The following is a 19,476-nucleotide window of genomic DNA, read 5'->3' as shown; positions in this document are numbered from 1 at the left end:
TTGTTGCTTTCTGGGTTTGGTCACTGAGGTTATTTGAAGTTTGTTCATTGGACATAAGATTATTTTCTTAAATGAAAAAGAATTACTTCACATTTTTTCCCACATTACTTTCTCATATCAGAAATTGTAATTGTAGACTGTTTCCTTCTACAACAAAATAAACAAACTTTTTAATCAAATGTTTGAGAACTAGAATGTTTACCTTTGAGGCATACAAAGAAACAAAAATTATTAATGTTTATTAAATAACTGTTGTTGTTATTAGGTGCCATTGAGTTGGTTCTGACTCATAGTGACCCAGTGTATTAAATACCTACTGCATATATAAAATTCCTCGAAAACAAAGACAAAAAATTTAAGATCAATAAATGTGAGAACTCATTATTTGGAATAGCAATTTTTTAAAGGGAAAATCACAAGAAGGGCTTTGCGCATGAGTTACTGAATCAGTGAATTAAAATTTATGATTTGCTTGCTAACTCAGTGCCTCCAAGAAAGTCACCGAATTTGAATTTCTTCATCCCTAAATTATCAGCGCCCCTAAGGAATAATTCCCTATTTTCCTTCCCACCCACCATCATAACCAGTAATAAACTAACGAACTCAATTGTTGCCGTTGCTAAGTGCCATCAAAATGACCTCAATTCACAGCAACCCTGTTGTGGGTTCTGAGGAGTGGCTTGAACCACTGACCTCAGAATTAGCTATCCAGTGCTTATCTTACAGCGCCGCACAAGGAGTCCAGTCTCTGAAATGGCCTATTCTAGAGATTTCCTATCTCTGCATAATATAATATGAGAGGGCTTCAAAAAGTTCATGGAAAATGTAATCAAAAGATAATGAAACTGTTCATAAACTTTTAAAAGTGCTTTTATATTTGTCCTTTTGTGACTGATTTATTTTATTCAGCCAATATCTTCAAGATTCATCCATACTGAAACATCATTAGCACTTCATTTCTCTTTATTTCTGAGTAATATTCAGAAATATACACGCATGGCGTGTATATAACTCATTTTGTTTATCCACTCCTCTGTTGATAGACATTTGGGTTGATTTTCGACTGTTGTGAATAATGCTGTAATGAACATTGGCGTACAAGGATCTTCCTTGCTTTCAAGTCTTCTGGGCATATACCTCAGAGTTAAATTGCTGGTCATATGGTAATTCTACATGTACATGGAGTCTTGATGTGGTGATACAGGATAAGCATTTGACTGCAAGGCCCATCTCAACCGCAAAGTCAGTGGTTCAAAGTCACCAGCCACTCCTTGGTCGCTTAGGCTGCATCTTTGCAGGCACAGAAAGCCTCATCTTTTGGTGGCTTCAAACTGCTGACCTTGTGGTTTGCTTCCAGTGCTTATCGTACGGAGGCCCCGTGCTACTCCCCAGTAGTCATTCTAGTTGGGGTGAAGTGGTATCTCATTATGGTTTTGAAATGCATTTCTCTAATGACTAAAGAATACTGAACATATTTTCATGTGCTTTTTGGTCATACGTATTTTAATTTTATATCTGCTGACTTTCTTGTTCATTAGATTTCAAGTCAACTGATTTTCAAAAAATTTCCGTACAAAGGTGACAGATGACTTACCTCTCCCCAACTAATATGGAGAAAAGACCAGAACCCATGTTTTCACCTGTCTAAGGAGCTCTGGTAGCGTAGTGGTTACGAATCGGGATGCAAAATGCAAGGTCAGCAGTTCGAAACTACCAGCTGCTCTGTAGGAGAAAGATGAGGCTTTCTGCTCCTGTAAAGATGTATAGCCTCAGAAACCCTGTACAGGGTCGCTATGGGTCAGAACAGACTCGACGGCACTTACCAACAACAATTCTAGTGTCTGGTTTGGTTCTGCCTAGACCTGCCCACCCTGCTTTAACCTTCACTCTGTTACCCATCCATTTCCTTCAGGCTATGCCCTGACCTGCTTCCTCTTCCTGGCAGTCAGCCTCTCCCTAGCTCCCTTAGGTCATGAAAATGTCAGACTAGTTGACATATTATTCAAACAGCAAACACAGAAGGCGATTTCATTTGTTTTCATTAGTACCATTAACAGCAGTCACTCTCAGTCAAAAGGTCAGAACCATGTAGATGTATGTACTCCTGGTGTGGCACTGTAGGATAAGCACTGGAATGCAAGGTCAATGTGAATTGCAAGGTGGTGGTTCAAACCCATCAGCTGCTCCTCAGAAACACTATGAGTCAGAGCTGACTAGATGACACTTAACAAAATCAAAACATAAAACTATAGCTCAGCAGCTCATTAGCTATATGCCCTAAGAGGAGATTACTAAAGCTCTCAGATCTTCATTTCTTCATTTGTAAAATAAAGATGATAAAAGTACCCAGCTTCTGGGGTTGTTGTAAAGATTGTTGTTGAGTGCCTTCAAGTGGGTTCCAACTTCTACCAACACTGTATAGGGTTTTCAAAAAGCTGTTGGTAGGTTTGCACCACCAACCTTGTAGCTCCCAATCTAGTGCTGATCCTCCAGCGCCACACCAGAAGACTGTGAATATTAAGAGATGATAATTAGTTACATTTAATCAGTGATTTCCATGTGCTTGCTGGTGTCTCGTGCTCTTGAGTGAATTTTGATTCCTAGTAACCCTGTAAGTACAGAGTAGAATGGTCTTGTAGGATTTCCAAGGTTATAAACTTATTTTCAGGGACCTGATATGGTACTGTAGGATAAGCACTGGACTGCTAACCTTAGCAGCTCAAACCCACCAGTCATTCCTTAGAAACCCTGTAGGGGTCACTATGAGTTTGAACGGACTCAAAGGCACTTAATAACAACAACATAATACTTTTCAGAAGCAGACTGCTTTCTCTTTCTCCCATGAAGCAGCTCTGGGTTCAAATCACTGACCAACTGAGCAGCCAAGCACTTAACTACTGTGCCATCAGGGCTTTTCCTGTGTGCCAGGTACTGTTTTCCAAATGAAGGTTAATCAATTTAAAGTTAAAGAAGTAAAACAGAAAACACTTAGAATGGTATCTGGCACTTAGAACTTATTCCATTTCATTATGCCAGAGAATCCATAGAACTCTCATACAGTATGTTCCAGAAACATGTCTGCTGAGCCTTCCTTCAGTATGTTTGGCTCTGCCAGCCAACATGTTGGGAAAAATTGCATGGTTAGCACATCACATCCTCCTCGCCTGCCTGCAGCTGGTTGTTGTTGTCGTTGTTGTCAGGTGCCATCGAGTCGGAACCGACTCATAGCGACTCCATGCACAGCAGAACGAAACAATGTTCGATCCTGGGCCAACCTCACCACCGCTGCCACCCCCGAGTCCATCAATGATGCCACCTGGCCGATCCATCTCGTTGGAGGTCTTCCTCTTTTTCTCTGACCCTCCACCCTACCCAGCATGACATCCTTCTCCAACGATTGTTTTCTCCGGACTACATGTCCAAAGTAGGAGAGACGAAGCTTAGCCATCCTGGCCTCCAAGGAGCACTCTGGCTGCACTTCTTCCAAAACAGATCTATTGGTTCTTTTGGCAGTCCATGGCACCCTCAGTATTCTCCTCCAACACCACAACTCAAAGGCATCAATTCTTCTACGATCCTCTTTATTCACTGTCCAGCTTTCGCATCCATATGAGGCTATTGAAAACACAATGGCCTGGGTCAGGCGCACCCTAGTCCTCAAGCTGACATCTCTGCTCATCTCAGCTGGTAGTTCCTACCAAAGTCCTCTTTATAGTCAGACAACTGTTGCGTGCCCTTCAGGAATACCTGTCTCTCCTTTTAGCTCATAACTATCAAGATACCACTGCCCCTCTTCCATCTTCGTTAGGCATTTTCCCAACACTCTTCCCTGACCACAATGATCACAAGCAATTTCTCAGAAAAGAGTGAGGGCTCTGATGCTGGAAATCAGCTTCTAATATCTTCCAACCCATAAATAAACTTGATATACTGATAAGAAGATTAAAATCCACCTAATTTATGCAAAAGCAAGAGATTAATTGTATACTTGTTATGGATGGATTTGTGTATCCCCAAAACGGAGTCCTACTCCTTGTTATCTATGAATGTGCCCGTGTTTGACAATAGGATCTGTATATCATTCAGAATAGTTGCTTCTTGTTACATGTCATCAAGTCCATTCTGACTCATAGAGACCCTGTACAGGATTTGAGAGGAGCAGCTGGTTGTTTTGAACCACCGACGTTGTGGTTTGCAGTCCAGTGGTTATCCTACAATGCCACAAGAGTCTATATCAGAGTAGTCATTGTCGTTAAGTACCGTGGAGTCGGTCCCGACTCATAGTGACCCTGTACAGTGTTTTCGAGGCTGCAAATCTTTACGGGAGCAGAAAGCCTCATCTTTCTCCCGTGGAACAGCTGGTAGTTTCGAACTGCCAACCTTGAGGTTAGCAGCCCAATTAGTAACCACTATGCTATCAGAGTAGAGTGGGCCCTAATTCTAGCTCAGTGGCATTTTATAAAAGAGGAGAAGCAACCCAGAGAGTTAGACAGAGGAAGAATGGATATGTGAGGATGGAGTCAGAAACAGCTAAAAGCCTAGGACTGCAGATTTCCAGAAGCCAGGGGACAAGTATAGGCACTTATACCCTAAGCTGAACTTCCAGCTTCCATACTGTGAGACAATAACTCTGTTCTTTGAAGCCCCCCTCTTTGTGGTATTTGTTATGTTAGCATTGGGCTACTATGGCAGTACCCAAATCAGAAATTCATTAGAAGACTGCTTCCACAAGGAGAGCGGGAAATGGTTTTGGACATTTCTAAGGAGCTCTGGTAGCATAGTGGTTACGAATTGGACTGCGAATCTTAAGGTCAGCGGTTCGAAATTACCAGCCGCTCCACGGGAGAAAGATGAGGCTTTCTACTCCTGTAAAGATTTACACCCTCGGAAACCTTGTACAGGGTCGCTATGGGTCGGAACTGACTCAACGGCACTTAACAACAACAATGATCCCTAATTTCAAACTTTAAAAATTCTTTTTGTTGGAAAGAAAAATAAATTCACAATTTGTCATTATCAAAGAACATTTGTTTTTTAATAAAAAGAAAAAAACGCACTAAGTTCCCACCTCAGTTATATTTATCATATTCCCAAACAATATTGTGATTTGCCACATGCACACTTCAAGAAAATAGATGCTTCCAACAGGCTGATTTATACAGTTTGGTCTTGATAGAAAAACTTATATATTATATATTTGGTTTGCTACATGATAATCTCCTTTGGTGCTACATAATGGAATTGTTCCATTATTCTGCTGGTCAACTAGTAGAATAATTGACCATTTCTAGGGAGGCATAAAAAACATAAATAAGTAGATGTTCTCTTTCTGATTTATTGTAATAATAGGAAATTGACAAAATACTTCTCAAGACAATTCTTTTGCAAATTCTACTTTCACTGCCTTTAGCTCAGAAATTGTTCCCCCATTGTTCTGGATTGTTGCATTAACCTCGTCACTTATTTCTGTTCACCTGGTATGTCTGCTCTGGTAGCGAAGTGGTTACGAATCGGGCTGTGAACCACAAGGTCAGCAGTTCGAAACTACCAGCTATTTCTCAGGAGAAAGATGAGGCTTTCTGTTCCCATAAAGATTTACAGGCTTGGAAACCCTCTACAAGGTCACTATGAGTCGGAACCGACTCCATGGCACATAACAACAACAAGAAGTATGTCTGCTTGTCTATTTTCTACATTGCTGCCAGTATGAATTTCCTTGAATGTATTATGACTCCTCAGTGTGTGCAGGACGAAGTAGTTGAAAGTCCACAGAAGACAGATAAGGCCGTTAGCAGATTGCCACTCACCAAGGTTCAGAGGGCTGCTCTCATATATTCTAAATAACAATCCCTCACTCTTGTATTATGCACTTCACAATATACATAATTTGACAGTGTGGGATTATTATAATAATCTCACCCTAAATTACATCAAGGCACTCTGGTAGCGTAGTGGTTAGGAATCAGGCTGCTAATCTCATGGTTAACAGTTTGAAACTACCAGCTGTTCTGTGGGAGAAAGATGAGGCTTTCTGCTCCTGTAAAGATTTACAGCCTCAGAAACCCTGTAGAGGGTTGCTATGAGTTGGAACCAACTCCATGGCACATAACAACAACAACAAATTATATCAAGCTAATATTATCATGAAAGAGAAACCAGTTGATCCTCCCATTATATACATACACATTTAAAAAAATAAATTGTTCATTCTGAGCAGTGAGTTCACCCTTTTCCTTCTATCAGATGGGACCCACACATTGTATAATTCTTGATAAATTGAATCATTTTTGAAGAAAGACTCTATTGCTTATTGAATAAAGCCAGTATATTTTGTAATAAACTCTAGTAAGACTATAACAAGCACACCTATTGTTAGTGATTTATAAACACTATTAACGGAATTAATTAAATTTGAGAGCAAATTTCTGAGAATCATACATTAGAGTTTTTTCTTTCTTTTTAAAAACACTGGCATTTAACTACACGTAGAGCCAAGACCTTTCTTACTCAGTCTGTCTGATTCTCCAAATTCATCATAGAGTCAATGACATTATTATCACCATAATCATCATGTCACCTTTAGCTTAGTTCCTTTTGAAAAACCTCAGAATTCTTTCAAAAAGAATCTAATTCTTATTAAAAAAAAAAAAAAATTACATATTGGTCAACAGAGAAATCTGCTTTAATAAATGCTTAGGTTAAAAAATGTTGTTGCTAAGTGCGCTGAGTTGATTCCGACTCATAGCAACCCTATATAGGATTTCTGAGGAGCTGCTGGTGAATTTGAACTACTGATGTTACTGTTCAAATAACAGTGGTCCAGTGTGTTATCCTATAGCACCACACCAGGACTCCAAAACTAGCAACTCCTAAATTAGAGTACTTAGCAGATATATTGAATCTTCATTCATTTTCCTCTACTGATCTTCATGAATTTTATACTGTTTTGGGATCCCAATATGATCATCAATTTCATGTTGTTGTTATGTGCTGTGGAGTCGGTTCCGACTCATAGAGACCTTGTACAGGGTTTCCAAGGCTGTAAATCTTTATGGGAGCAGAAAGCCTCATCTTTCTCCCACGGAACAGCTGGTAGTTTCGAACTACTGACCTTGAGGTTTGCAGCCCGATTTGTAACCACTACGCTACATACGAGAACCCATATTAGTAAGATTCTTCCTCATTATGACTGTTGAACATCTCTCTCCTTAATCGAGGTAAATGTTTGCAGATAATTAACTATTTTTTGGAAGGAACTCTAGAAATTAAAGCTAAGATGCTAAGAAACAATGTCAATCATTCACAGTTATCATGAACACATAGTTTAAATAAGAGTTGACAAAAATATGATTCAATCAAACACATACTGGCAGAATTTATAATTTAAAGAAAGTACATCAAAGTCAATGTGGGGTTTTTAGTAAGGTAGCGTAGTGGTTACGAATCGGGCTGCGAACCTTAAGGTCAGCGGTTCGAAACTACCAGCTTCTCCGCGGGAGAAAGATGAGGCTTTCTATTCCCGTAAAGATTTACACCCTAGGAAACCCTGTACAGGGTCGCTATGGGTCAGAACCGACTCGACGGCACTTAACAACAGCAACAACAAAGTTCCAAAGCCACTGTAAGAAGACGCTTTCATCTTATGGAGTCCCTCAGTCATGATGACTTCAGACATGGATGTGGGCATCTGGCCTAGTATAAAGGCAATAAAGACCACATAAATTTTAGCAGTTATTAGTTTTTACACAAGTCTAGCTCTTAACTCCCACCTGGCTGACAACATAAACCACAGCCACAAGGTTCTGAAACAAATTCAACTATAAGATTTATTTTTTATTTCATTTTAATAAATAAAAGAAATCATCTGTGCTTTAAGTTTGAAACATGAGCTAGTGAAATACTAGTACTTTTTAATAATTTCACCTCACCCACCTATTTTATCTCTTTTATAAGAGACAGTGAGCCAATTTCAGTACTGAAAGGAAAGAAGGAAGGTTGAATAGATCAAACTTTTTTCTTTACCTTTCATCTTTCTTTTGGTGTCTTCTGTCTGTCTTTCTCTTTCACTTCCTTTTTTTTCTCTCCAACCCTCTATTATTTTTCCTTTAATAAAAACATCAATTTGTACTTTCGGATATTGTCAGTTTTGAGAATTTCACATTTAAAAATGTTTTACCAGGTAACTTTCACCAATTCTTTGGCAAGTTCCCATTACCTAGTAGTAACACCTTGATCTTGTGAAAATGTGTTACTGTTTGAAGAACATGCTCATAGCTGTGAGAATGAGTTGTACTCAAAACAAGTAAATGAAAACAGGAAAAAATGAGTTCATATTCAAGAATGGCTATTTTAGAAATGTTAAGTGTTTTTATAATGCTTAAAAAATTTATTGGAAATTGTACCCTTTACTTGGAATCATAGCAAACATTGTGCTGAATAATAATTATAACTTCTTTCTCAAACTTAGAAAAATGGTCTAGACGTAGAAAAACTAGAAAGACCAAGGAAAATCACAGAGCATAAATGACTTAAAAAATAATATATGTTTCTCTTTTTGATAAAAAAAAAAGTGCTGTCATTACTGAACTTGGGAAAACTAACTTATTGACTTTATCCTAATTAGTGCCAATGAGTAGCAAATCAAATAACTGATTTTAACTGATGAAGAAAATAATTTCCAGAAATTTTTCTATATCAGGATATTTCAGGTAAGCACTTAATATACTGGAATAACACTGTGGATCTCCTACTGTTTAATTCGGTTTTGTCTCTAGATGCCAAGAGAACTTTGTTTTAAGAGAAAAGAAAATGCATAGGTTAACACTTGGATAAAACATTAGAGTAAATCCAAATGTCATAAAAAACAACAATATCAAACACCAGTGGAAATGATAAGGACATCACCAACAAAAGTATCTTATTATCAAAGTAATGTTCTTTGTTATTGTGTTTTGTGTGCTTGTTAAAGCCTCCCTTTTAAAGCAAGCTGCTACAGTGATATGTAAACAAGGCAAGATTAGGCTCCGATGCTCTGGGAATTGACGCTTCACCAAGCCCCACAGAATTGTTTACGTTCCATTTTTACCAATGTTTGTTGTGAAACAGTGCACCTTACAGAAGACAATATTGTATTCACTTCCAACTATAAACAATGCACATGCAACCAACATGAGTAAAAGAATGCTAATGAAAAATTTTGAAAGTTGTAAAAATTATAGATAAAATAATAATAAAGCTAGACGTTTGGATGAGGAGGGCAATCATGTGATGAAAAAGAAGAAATCAACTTTGTACTATTATTTAATTTAGTATAACATTACAAGTATCTTTGGACCAATGCCACTAATAAGCTAAGAAAAATGGACCGTTTTCAAAGAACAAAACAAACAAGGAGACACTTTGCTCAGTTCATCATCACTTCCTTTGCAGTTTTTGTTTACTTACCTACACTTAAACACACTGCCACAAAGCTATAAAAATTCACAATATTTCATTCCCTTAAATTAAAAACCAATAAATGGGGGGCGGGGGAGGAGGGGGAGGCATTAAGAAGAGGGGACAGGAGAAATAGGTCTGGTGTCCCTGTTGGGGGGGAGGGGGGAGCTACAGTGAAATTCCACCCGCAAGTTATGCCCCTGCAGCAGAAGAAGTGAGAGGCGTTCAGTTTCATAGATTCAATTATGCCTTACCTGGTTTTGTAGTTAAATGCACCAACATGCCCCTAAGCCTTCCTCTGAAGTTCTACATATGCTGAAAGCTATAGTATTTGACCTCAAGCATTTCCTCAGAAAAAACTCTAAAGTAACCTTTAACTTCAATAAAAAGCTGTGTTCATTCTTCCCCTTGTGCTCAACACACAGCAATCTAATACACCTCATCATGTGGTCCGTTACCATGGTAGCAATGAATCCAGCTGCTGAAATACAAAAGACTGACAAAAAGTTGCTTTTCTCCCCTCCACCCACCCTGACAAAGTCAGAGTTTTTTCCCCTGTATGACAAGTCTAATTTGAATATGCTTCTGCTGCTGACTCAACTTCATGAAGAAAAAATGAATAACAGAAATATAAGAATAAAAGGTCTCCCAAAGCATTTTAACAAACTAGTAAAACAACTATATATGTTTTAAATTGTAACAATCTCCTGAAATATTGAGCATCATCTACTACTTCTGCCAACTCAATAATCTTAAATGCTAGTTCCTAACTCCAGAGGAAACACAACAATAATCCCACTACTACTTTTAAAACATTAAAACAAATATATTGAATTATTTAATAAACACAGGGGCTGAGAACACTTTATCAGTATAGAAAGGGCTTGTTGCAAAGTGATTCCCCAGAGCAAACTTATAACCACAGCTCAGATGTAGGAGGTAAAGTTCTTCATTTACTTTTCATCAAAACCCTGTGTTTAGCTATTATTTAAACAGATTAGGCTTCGTTTTTACTTAAATTGGTCCTAGATTTGGATTAATGGCTATGCAGTTTGTGAAAGTCAACAAAGCTATACTTGGGGATTCTATATTAAGAGTAAGGGTCTTGGAGTTAGGATAATATCAGCTCTGAGCAATCCTGGCGCCCCCAAACCAGTGGCAACGTAATTGAGATTTAAGACATTGCTTACAGTTGATTACCAGGACATTAAGGAGAGACCAGTGAAGTCTTAGGTGGCTGGAGCACGACCTTCCACCAGCTGCAATCCTTCCTCCAGTCACATTCATTCACCAGCTGCCTCCCCCTGCCCTAGGCTTGCAGTGTTACCCTGCTGTTCCCAGAGCCTAGCTGACTCCCCACATTTAGCTTGTATTTCATAATTTGTTTACAGATCTGTCTCTTCCCTTTAAAGATGGACTCTACTAGGAATGTGGACATTAACCTATTCATATTCCTCTATCAAATAACTAAGAAGGATTTGGCATAATGTCAGGCTACCCAGCTATTTCTCGAAGGGCTAAGGGAAAGAATGAGTGTTTTAGTTGAGAGCATTGGAGAAAACCTTAGCTCCTCTGGACTATGCTTGGAGCACTGTCTTCTGTGGCTAAGCCCTGAACACACCGCACAGGCTTTTCCTTAATACACACGTCACCAAGCAAGGCAGGGCAAAACAGCTCTGTGGAATCATACATACAGGGACTTGTAGACTGGATCTTGCTAATATTAGGTTATTTAAGTTGATTATTTAACTTTTTTATACTTCAGTTTTGGAAACCTGGTGTGGTGCTGTAGGATAAGCACTGGACTGCTAACCATTAGGTCAGTGGTTCAAACCCAACAATTGCTCCTTGGAAACCCTATGCAGTGTCACTATGAGTCAGAACCAAGTCCACAGCACTTAACAACAACAGCCTATCGCAGTTCAAGGAGCCCTACAGAGCAGTGGTTATGAGCTTGATTGCAAACTGAAAGGTCAGCAGTTTGAACCCACCAGCTACTTGACAGGAGACAGATGTGGCAGTCCACTGCTGAGAAGATTTATAGCCTCGGAAACGCGATTAGGCGGCTCTACTCTGTTTGATAGGGTCACTATGAGTCAGAACCAACTCAACAGCAACAGGCTACCTTGCTTTCTTGTTCTGTCAAAGTCCCTACATTATGTTGCTGTTAAGAGCCATTGAGTTGTTCTGACTTATAGTGACCCTGTCTGTGTATGGTTTCTGAGGTGTGGCTGATGGGTTTGAACTGCTGACTTTGTCGTTACCAGCCCAATGCTTATCCTACAGCACCACAGCAGGGCCATTCCATAGGACTATACAAAAGGACTGAGTGAGAAAATCCAAGGAAAGCACTAAGCACCATGCTTAGAACATACTAAGTGTTCAATAAATACATGTTGTCGCTAACTGGTGGACTTGAATCTCCAATCTTGTTGTTCACAGTCCAGTGTTTATCTTCCTGAGCCAATGGGCTCCCCAACAAATGATGACTAATATTATTTGTAGTCGAGTGGAAGTCATCGAACAGTATGCAAGCAAATTTTTGCTGAAGACAATTTAAACATGGCTTCCACAGTACATCAACGAAGAACTGCTAGAAACTCAAGCCTGATTCAGAGGAGGGCATTGAACTATTGATATTGTTGCTGGCATCAGGTGGAGCTTGGCTGAAAGCAAAGAATACCAGAAGGTTGTTTACCTGTGCTTTATTGACTATGCAAAGGCTTTGACTGTGGGTGATGACAAGCTATGAATAAAACATTGTAAAGAAAGGGTATCCCAATTGAGCTTTTGGTTGTACTCACGAGGAACCTGTACACAGACCAAGAGAGTCATTCAAACAGAAATAGGGGATACGAGGAACCTGTACACAGACCAAGAGAGTCATTCAAACAGAAATAGAGTACAACCAAGTGAGCATTTGGTTGTACTCACAAGGAACCTGTACACAGACCAAGAGAGTCATTCAAACAGAAAAATGGTTTAACATTAGGAATGGTATGTGCAATGGATGTATGCTTTCACCATACTTATTCAATCATTATACTGAGGAAATAATACAAGAAGTTATATTATATCAAGAAGAGTGTGATCTCAGGATTGGAGGAAGACTCATAAACAAACAACCTATGATATGCAGATGATACAACCTTCCTTTCTGAAAGTGAAGAAGACATAAAATACTTACTGATAAAGATCAAATATTATAGCCTTTGGTATGAATTGTACCTCAGTGTAAGGAAACCAAAAATCTTCACAGTCAGACCAATAAATAACATCCTGGTAAATAGAGAGAAGACTGAAGTTGCCAAAGGCTTCAATTTGCTGGGGTCTACAATCAACACTCATGGGAGCAGCAGTCAAGGAATCAGACAACGTATTGAATTAGGCAAATGTGTTGCAAGTGCAAAGATGCCAGTTAAAGAAAGACTAATGCCAAACCGTGGCATTTTCAATAACCTCATGTGTATATGAAAACTGGGCACTGACTAAGGAAAACCGTAAAATTGATGCATTTGAGTTATGGTGTTAGAGAAGAATAACGGAAGTTCCGTACACTGCTAGAAGAACAAATCTGTGTTGGAAGAAGTACATATCAAGTAAATTCAAGGCACCATGCATTTCCTATGCAAAATGAACTATGAGAAGTATACTAACATTTTTGGGGGGCAGTCTTTTTTTTAAAAAACACAAACTTTGCAATATGAGAGAAAATCACAAAAAATATAAGGGTTCACCTTGATATTTACATTGGATTCTCCAAAATGGACCAGTTATTTATTAGTAATAAAAAAAAAAATTAAAATGGGATATAAAGAATCTTAATTATAACTGACCAGATTATATATGATATAAACAGTGGTGGTGGTTGTATGGCATCATGTTGCTTCTGACTCACTTTATGGGAGCAGAAAGCCTCATTTTCTCCCTCGGAGTGACTGGTAGATTCAAATTACTGACCTTGCGGTTAGCATCTCAACTTGCAATCCATTACTCTGCTGTTGTTGTTGTTAAGATCTGGAGATCTGCTCTTATAAAGATCGTAGCCTTGGTGGTTCTGTGGGCAGCTCTATTCTGTCATGTAGAATTGCTATGAGGTGGAATCGACTCCACGGCACATAGCAGCAACAGCAGTAGAACATTAATTTATTGTTGTTAGCCTCAGTGGAATTGGCCCCAGACTCATGATGACCCTATACGCAATAGAACAAGTCCTGTATCATACCCATAACAAGTTGTAGGAGTTCTGGTGTGGCTCTGTAGGATAAGCACTGGATTGCTAACTACAAGGTTAATGGTTCAAATCCACCAGCTGCTCCTTGGACACCCTATACAGGGTTTCTATGAGTTGGAATTGGCTAGACAGCACTAAGCAGCACAAGACCATTTTGATCCATAGAGTTTTCATTGGCTGGTATTTGGAAGTAGATCAGCAGGACTTCCTAGTCTGTCTCAGTTCTAGACACTCTGCTGAAACCCTATTGGACATCACCACATCCAAGCCTCCAATGAGGATGGGTGGATGGTGGCTCAGCTTGAGGTCTATTAGTTGGGCATTAACTTGGGTCTCTTCCACGGAAGGCAAATATTCTACCATTGAGACTCCAGTGCCTTTATCTCACAGTAGATAAAAAGTTATAGCCTTCGTCCAACATGAAAGCAATTTTGTCTTTTCTCTCCTAAACATTAGGGACCCTGCAGTCTAGTGCATTTGAACCACAATGTCGGTGGTCCAAACTCACCAGCCACTCCTCGGAAATCTTTTGTGGGGTCACTATGAGTTGGATCTGACTTGATGGCACTTAAGAAAAACAATAAAACATTAGGGAATGTGATGTCAGTGTATTTGATTTCACAAAGTTTTAAATTCCCTTTCATACATGTTAAGATGAATTTCCTTCTCAATGTGAACAAAATTTGTAACACACTCTGCGCTGGTTTGATCCACTTAATTTCATATGGAGAATTCAGTCGCCCAGAGAGAAATAGGTGACCATGCTTCTGAATGTGGCCTAGAAAGTTAGCTTGTCAAACCCTGGTCCCTTCAAGGTGGGAGGGAGTTTACAAAGTTATTTGCTTCACTGTTCTCTTCAGACACAAGGAAACTTAATGCAACAGACTTAAGGTAACTTAACATGGGCTCAGAGGTCATGCTCTTGAATTAAGCAGCATGCCTACAAAAAGTACTGGTTGCCAGTGTTAATGGGATTAAAACAAGACAAATGATTTTAACCTCTGCAAAGAAATTTTTTCAGTTCTCTGTAATTAATATTTATATTTCTTTTAACCTTGATATTTATAAATTTAATCTTAGAGATTAGTATAATAACCTTAATATTTATATTTACTTTCTAATGCCTTTATGTTAGGGCACTGGTTTAAGTATTTAATAAGAAAAAATGTTAACAGCAACAAGAAAGATTATGACCTACTGAACAGTTCTTGTAAGCACCTAGTTTCTTGGACATTTCTGAGTAACTGACCTAAAAAAATCAATTGTATTAGTATCTGTTCTATTTGCAAAAATGTCTCATGAATGAGCAAAGCTGTTTGTTATATGTCACTTCAATTTTATTTAACTCACTCTCAAGATATCCTGTTTTACCCTCAGAGCATTTTGAAGCATGTAGTCTTATTTTTAATTGTATTAACAGTGCTACAAATAATAAGGGTTGGTTGATGGGCTTCTGGTGGTACTGTAGAATATGCACCAAGCTGCTAACTGCACTGTCAGTGGTTCAAACCCACCATCTGCTCTGTAGGAGAGAGATGAATCTGTCTATCTCCATATAGATTTACCATCTTGGAAATCCTACATAGGGTCACTATGAGTCAGAATCAACTCAGTGGCAGTAGGTTTGGTTTGGGCTTGATTACGGACTTCTAGTGTTGACACATCACAAAAATACCTGATTAAAAATAATGCTTTGAATATGATGGCTATATATGCTATGTGTGATTTATTGTGAGCCCCGAACTTATTTGCCTTACTTGCTTATGGAACTTTCTTCCCAATCTCCCCTATTTTTGTATTTTGTCAATCTCTTTAATATGCACAATTATACAGTTGTGTTCTAGATTAATGTTTATTGAAAAATATGGATTTAAAACAAATAATAAAATAACATTTATTGTCTATTTTTCACTATCAAGGCAATATATGTCCATTGTAAAAAAGGAATATTCAACTACCAGAGGTGACCCTTATCCAAATTTTAATATATTTATCTTCCACATTAAAAAACTTGTATAATTTTGAATATCCTTTTTTTTGCTAAATGAAATACATAAGTGTAAATAAGCACACTGTTATTATCTAGTCTTTCAAAATATTATTTTAATAGTTGCGTAAAATGCTATTTTGTTGTTATCAAAACTTATTTAACTCACTGCCATCAAATCAATTCTGACGCATACCAACATTATGGACAGAGCAGAAATGCCCCATAGAATTTTCTAGGTTAAAATATTTAATGGCGCAGATCACCAGGTTTTTTTCTCCCACATAGCAGCTGGTGATTTCAAACCATTAACCATTCAGTTACCATTACACCACCAGGGTTTCTTAAAGTTCGAAGTCCTGTCAAGAATTATTCTGGTGCTAGAGTAGGATTTGGGATTCTTTGAGATACTACTTTGCTTTTTCTGATTTCACCATATTGACCATCAATGACAATGCATCCATGATATGTGTACTAGAATCTAAGTCAGGAATGGGAATTACATAGAGCTGGGTGACACTGTTTCCACTGATGGCAAAACTGAATGGTTATTGAGAACAAGTAAATATTTTCCCAGCCAACATTTCCTCCTTAATAACAAAATCAGAGAAGATTCCAAGGAAAGTTGAGGGGTCAGGATACTTTGGAAGTTGTTCAGCTCCAACAGATATAAAATTAGGCCTCTGGACACAGCATTCCAGGATGCCACCGAGTTAGGTCGGAAGTGATGCCAGAGGGCTCAGAGCCCGTTATCAAAAGACAATCTGTTATTCGGCAGAAAGATGACTCCTGGAAGTGGCTTTAGTTCCATTATAAAAGGGTGTCTTAGGGGTCCCTCCAGTCTCTATCAGTCCAGTAAGTCTGTTTCCATCTTTCTTTTCTTTTTTGTTTTTGCTCTACATTTTTTCTCCCATTCTGACCAAGACCTTCGATTATGTATTTGGAGAATATGGCCTTAGTGCTAGAAATGATGTGCTGGAGATCACATGATAGAATTTTGCAAGACCAATGACTTAGTCATTGTAAATACCTTTTAAAAACAACATAAAAGGCAACTATACACATAGACCTCACCAGATGTCTATCATTCTGGACATCAGATTAATGATATCTGTGGGAAGAGACCAACTAATGTAGCACTATGTTAAGAAATTTGGAAGACAGCTACCTGGCTAACCAATCAGAAGAGATCCATATATGTACCCAATCCAGAGAGAGATGACCCAACAGAATGTGGAAATCATCAAATAATATCATATGCAAGTAAAATTTTGCTGAAGATAGTTTAAAAATGGCTGCAAAAGTACATTGACAAAGAATTATCAGAAACTCAAGTCAGATTTAGAAGAGGACGTGGAACGATGGATATCATTGCTGATATCAGATGGCTCTTGGCTGAAAGCAAAGAAATTCAGAAAGATGTTTACTTATGCTTTATTGACTATGCAAGGGCTTTGGACTGCGTGGATCATGACAAACTATGGATAACATTACAATTCCAGGACATGTGAGTTATGTTCATGAGGAACCTGTACATAGAGCAAGAGTCAATTGTTCGAGAAGAACAAGGGTTTAAAATCAGGAAAGGTGTGTGCCAGGGCTGTATTCTTTCTCCATGCTCATTCAGCCTATATGCTGAGCAACTAAACCAAGAAACCTGATTATATGAAGAAGACTTATTAATAACCTGTGATATGCAGATGATATAACCTTGCTTGCTGGAAGTGACAAGGACTTAAAATACTTACTGATGAAGATTCAAGACCTCAGCCTTCAGTATGGATAGCACCTTAATGTAAAGAAAACAAAAATTCTCACAACTAGACCAGTAAGTAGCATCATGATAAATGGAGAAAAGATTGATGTTGTTAAAGACTTCATTTTGCTTGGATCCACAATCAATGTGTTGCATTAGGCAAATCTACTGCACAAAACATTTTGTACAAGAGTAAACGCATCATGTTCAAGATAATCTTGTTCAAGAGCAAAGATACCAGTTTGAGGACTAAGATATCTAGCCATGGTATTTTCAAAAGCTTTATATGCATGTGAAAATTGGACAGTGAATAAGGAAAGCCGCAGAAGATTTGATGCATTTAAGTTCTGGTGCTGGAGAAAAATATTGAAAATGCCATGGACTGCCAGAAGAAGAAACAAATCTGTGTTGTAAAAAACACAGCCAGAAGTTCCTTAGAAGGCAGGATTGCCAGATTTCATCTCTCATACTTCAGACAGTTCCTGAAGAAGGACATCATGCTTGGTAAAGTGGAGGGTCAGCAAAAAGAAAAAAAAAAGACCCCCAACTAGATGGATTGGCACAGTGGCAGTAGCAATGGGCTCAAGCATAACAGCAACTGTGAGAATGGTGCTGGACCTGGCAGTGTTTCAGTCTGTTGTGCCTCTGGTTGCTATGAGTCGGGACTGACTCGACAGTGCTCAACAACTATCCAGTAAGCGATTCTCCCTTTCCTCCCCTCTCTTTTTTGGTAACCATAAAATAATGTTGCTTTCTGTATGAAAACCTGTTCTTGATGTTTTATAAAAGTGGTATAATGTCCTTTCGTGACTGGCTTTTGTCATTCTACATAATGTCCCTCAAATTCATCCATGTTATATGATTCATCATTATTCTTTATCATTATATGGTATTCCATTGTATATAGGTACTGCATTTTGTTTATACATTTATCTTTTGATGGACATGTAAGCTGTTTCTATCTTTTTGCTATTGTAAATAATGCTGCAATAATAATAATTAAAAAAATGGGCCTCTGAGTGATTTTATGGTCTTGTATTCTATTGGGGGAGAAGAATAGCTATGTGATTTGAATGACAGGCTGGGGGTGACTCAATAAGTATGTGTTTGGTCACTCTCTGTGACACACAGGCTTGTTTATAGAGACAGGGTGCTGTCTCCAGTTGATAGGATACATTCTTTCTCAGCTAGAGGGAAAAGGGAAGGACATTTCTGAAAATCAAGTTTATATCTGAAGTCAAGGAAACAGGCAGATTCTTGAGACTGTGCCCCTGAATTCAATTTTCTTAGTCTGAACACACAGTAGTAGACAGACGGTTTCGTGAGACCTTGCTTTTGAAATAACTTATTTTCTTAGACTGAATACCCAGTACTAAAGACTATTGTTTTCTAGTCTCTTTGTGACTTATTCTAAAATGAGCTGACTTATTCAAACTCAATAAATTTTAATTAAGTACCTTCTAACAGCACATATTGTATTTGATGTAGGCAAAGACACACAGATAGCCTACAACCTAGCAGGAGAGATAAGAATATGGATAAAGAAATTATAACTATATGAGACTGCCTATAACCAAGCGGAGTCCTGGTGTGGCACTGCGGGTTAACGCGCTGGACTGCGAAGTCGGTTTGAACCTCAACATCAGCAGTTCAAGCTCAGTAAATCACTCCTTGGAAACCTTATACAGGGTCGCTATAGGTCAGAACTGATTTGACAGCATTTAACGGCAGTAGCATAATCAACTAACTTGAAGGTGGACAAATACTTTAATTAGGCCAGTTTAGGCAGAATGCTTAGTGCAAAAAAGAAAAAGAAAAAAAAAAGCACATCCAGTGTCCAGAAACTTGGCAAGTATTTAGTGCTGGGAGATTGGGTGTATTCTCCCACATCACCTCACTTTGTGACCAGTGATTTAAAATACGTCAGAAGAGTCTGTATTCTAGAGTTCTTTGGACTCCTGGTGTGGTGGTGTAGAATCAGCACTGAACTGCAAACCACAAGGTCAGCAGTTTAAATCCACCAGGTTCTCTTTAGAAACCCTATACAGAGTCAATTATCCTACT

General features: G+C 38.5%; 1 protein-coding gene across 3 annotated transcripts in view; it reads right to left on the bottom strand.

Moving 5' to 3' along the window:
* DTNA (dystrobrevin, alpha) overlaps window positions 1–19,476 on the bottom strand; it is a 523,318-nt gene that overhangs the window by 228,248 nt on the left and 275,594 nt on the right. The window contains exon 1 of one of the 3 annotated variants that reach the window (XM_006835058.1): window positions 9,690–9,840. The exons of the other annotated variants lie outside the window; for them this stretch is intronic. The gene's annotated coding sequence lies outside the window, so the exon portion shown is untranslated. Of the gene's footprint in view, window positions 1–9,689; window positions 9,841–19,476 lie in introns of those variants that run through there. 3 annotated transcript variants of the gene reach the window in all.

Source organism: Chrysochloris asiatica, unplaced genomic scaffold, assembly GCF_000296735.1.
Source record: "Chrysochloris asiatica unplaced genomic scaffold, ChrAsi1.0 scaffold00015, whole genome shotgun sequence".
NCBI classification, from domain to species: Eukaryota; Metazoa; Chordata; class Mammalia; order Afrosoricida; family Chrysochloridae; genus Chrysochloris; species Chrysochloris asiatica.
Note: the sequence above shows the minus strand (reverse complement) of the source record. Positions and strands in the feature narration are given on the sequence as shown.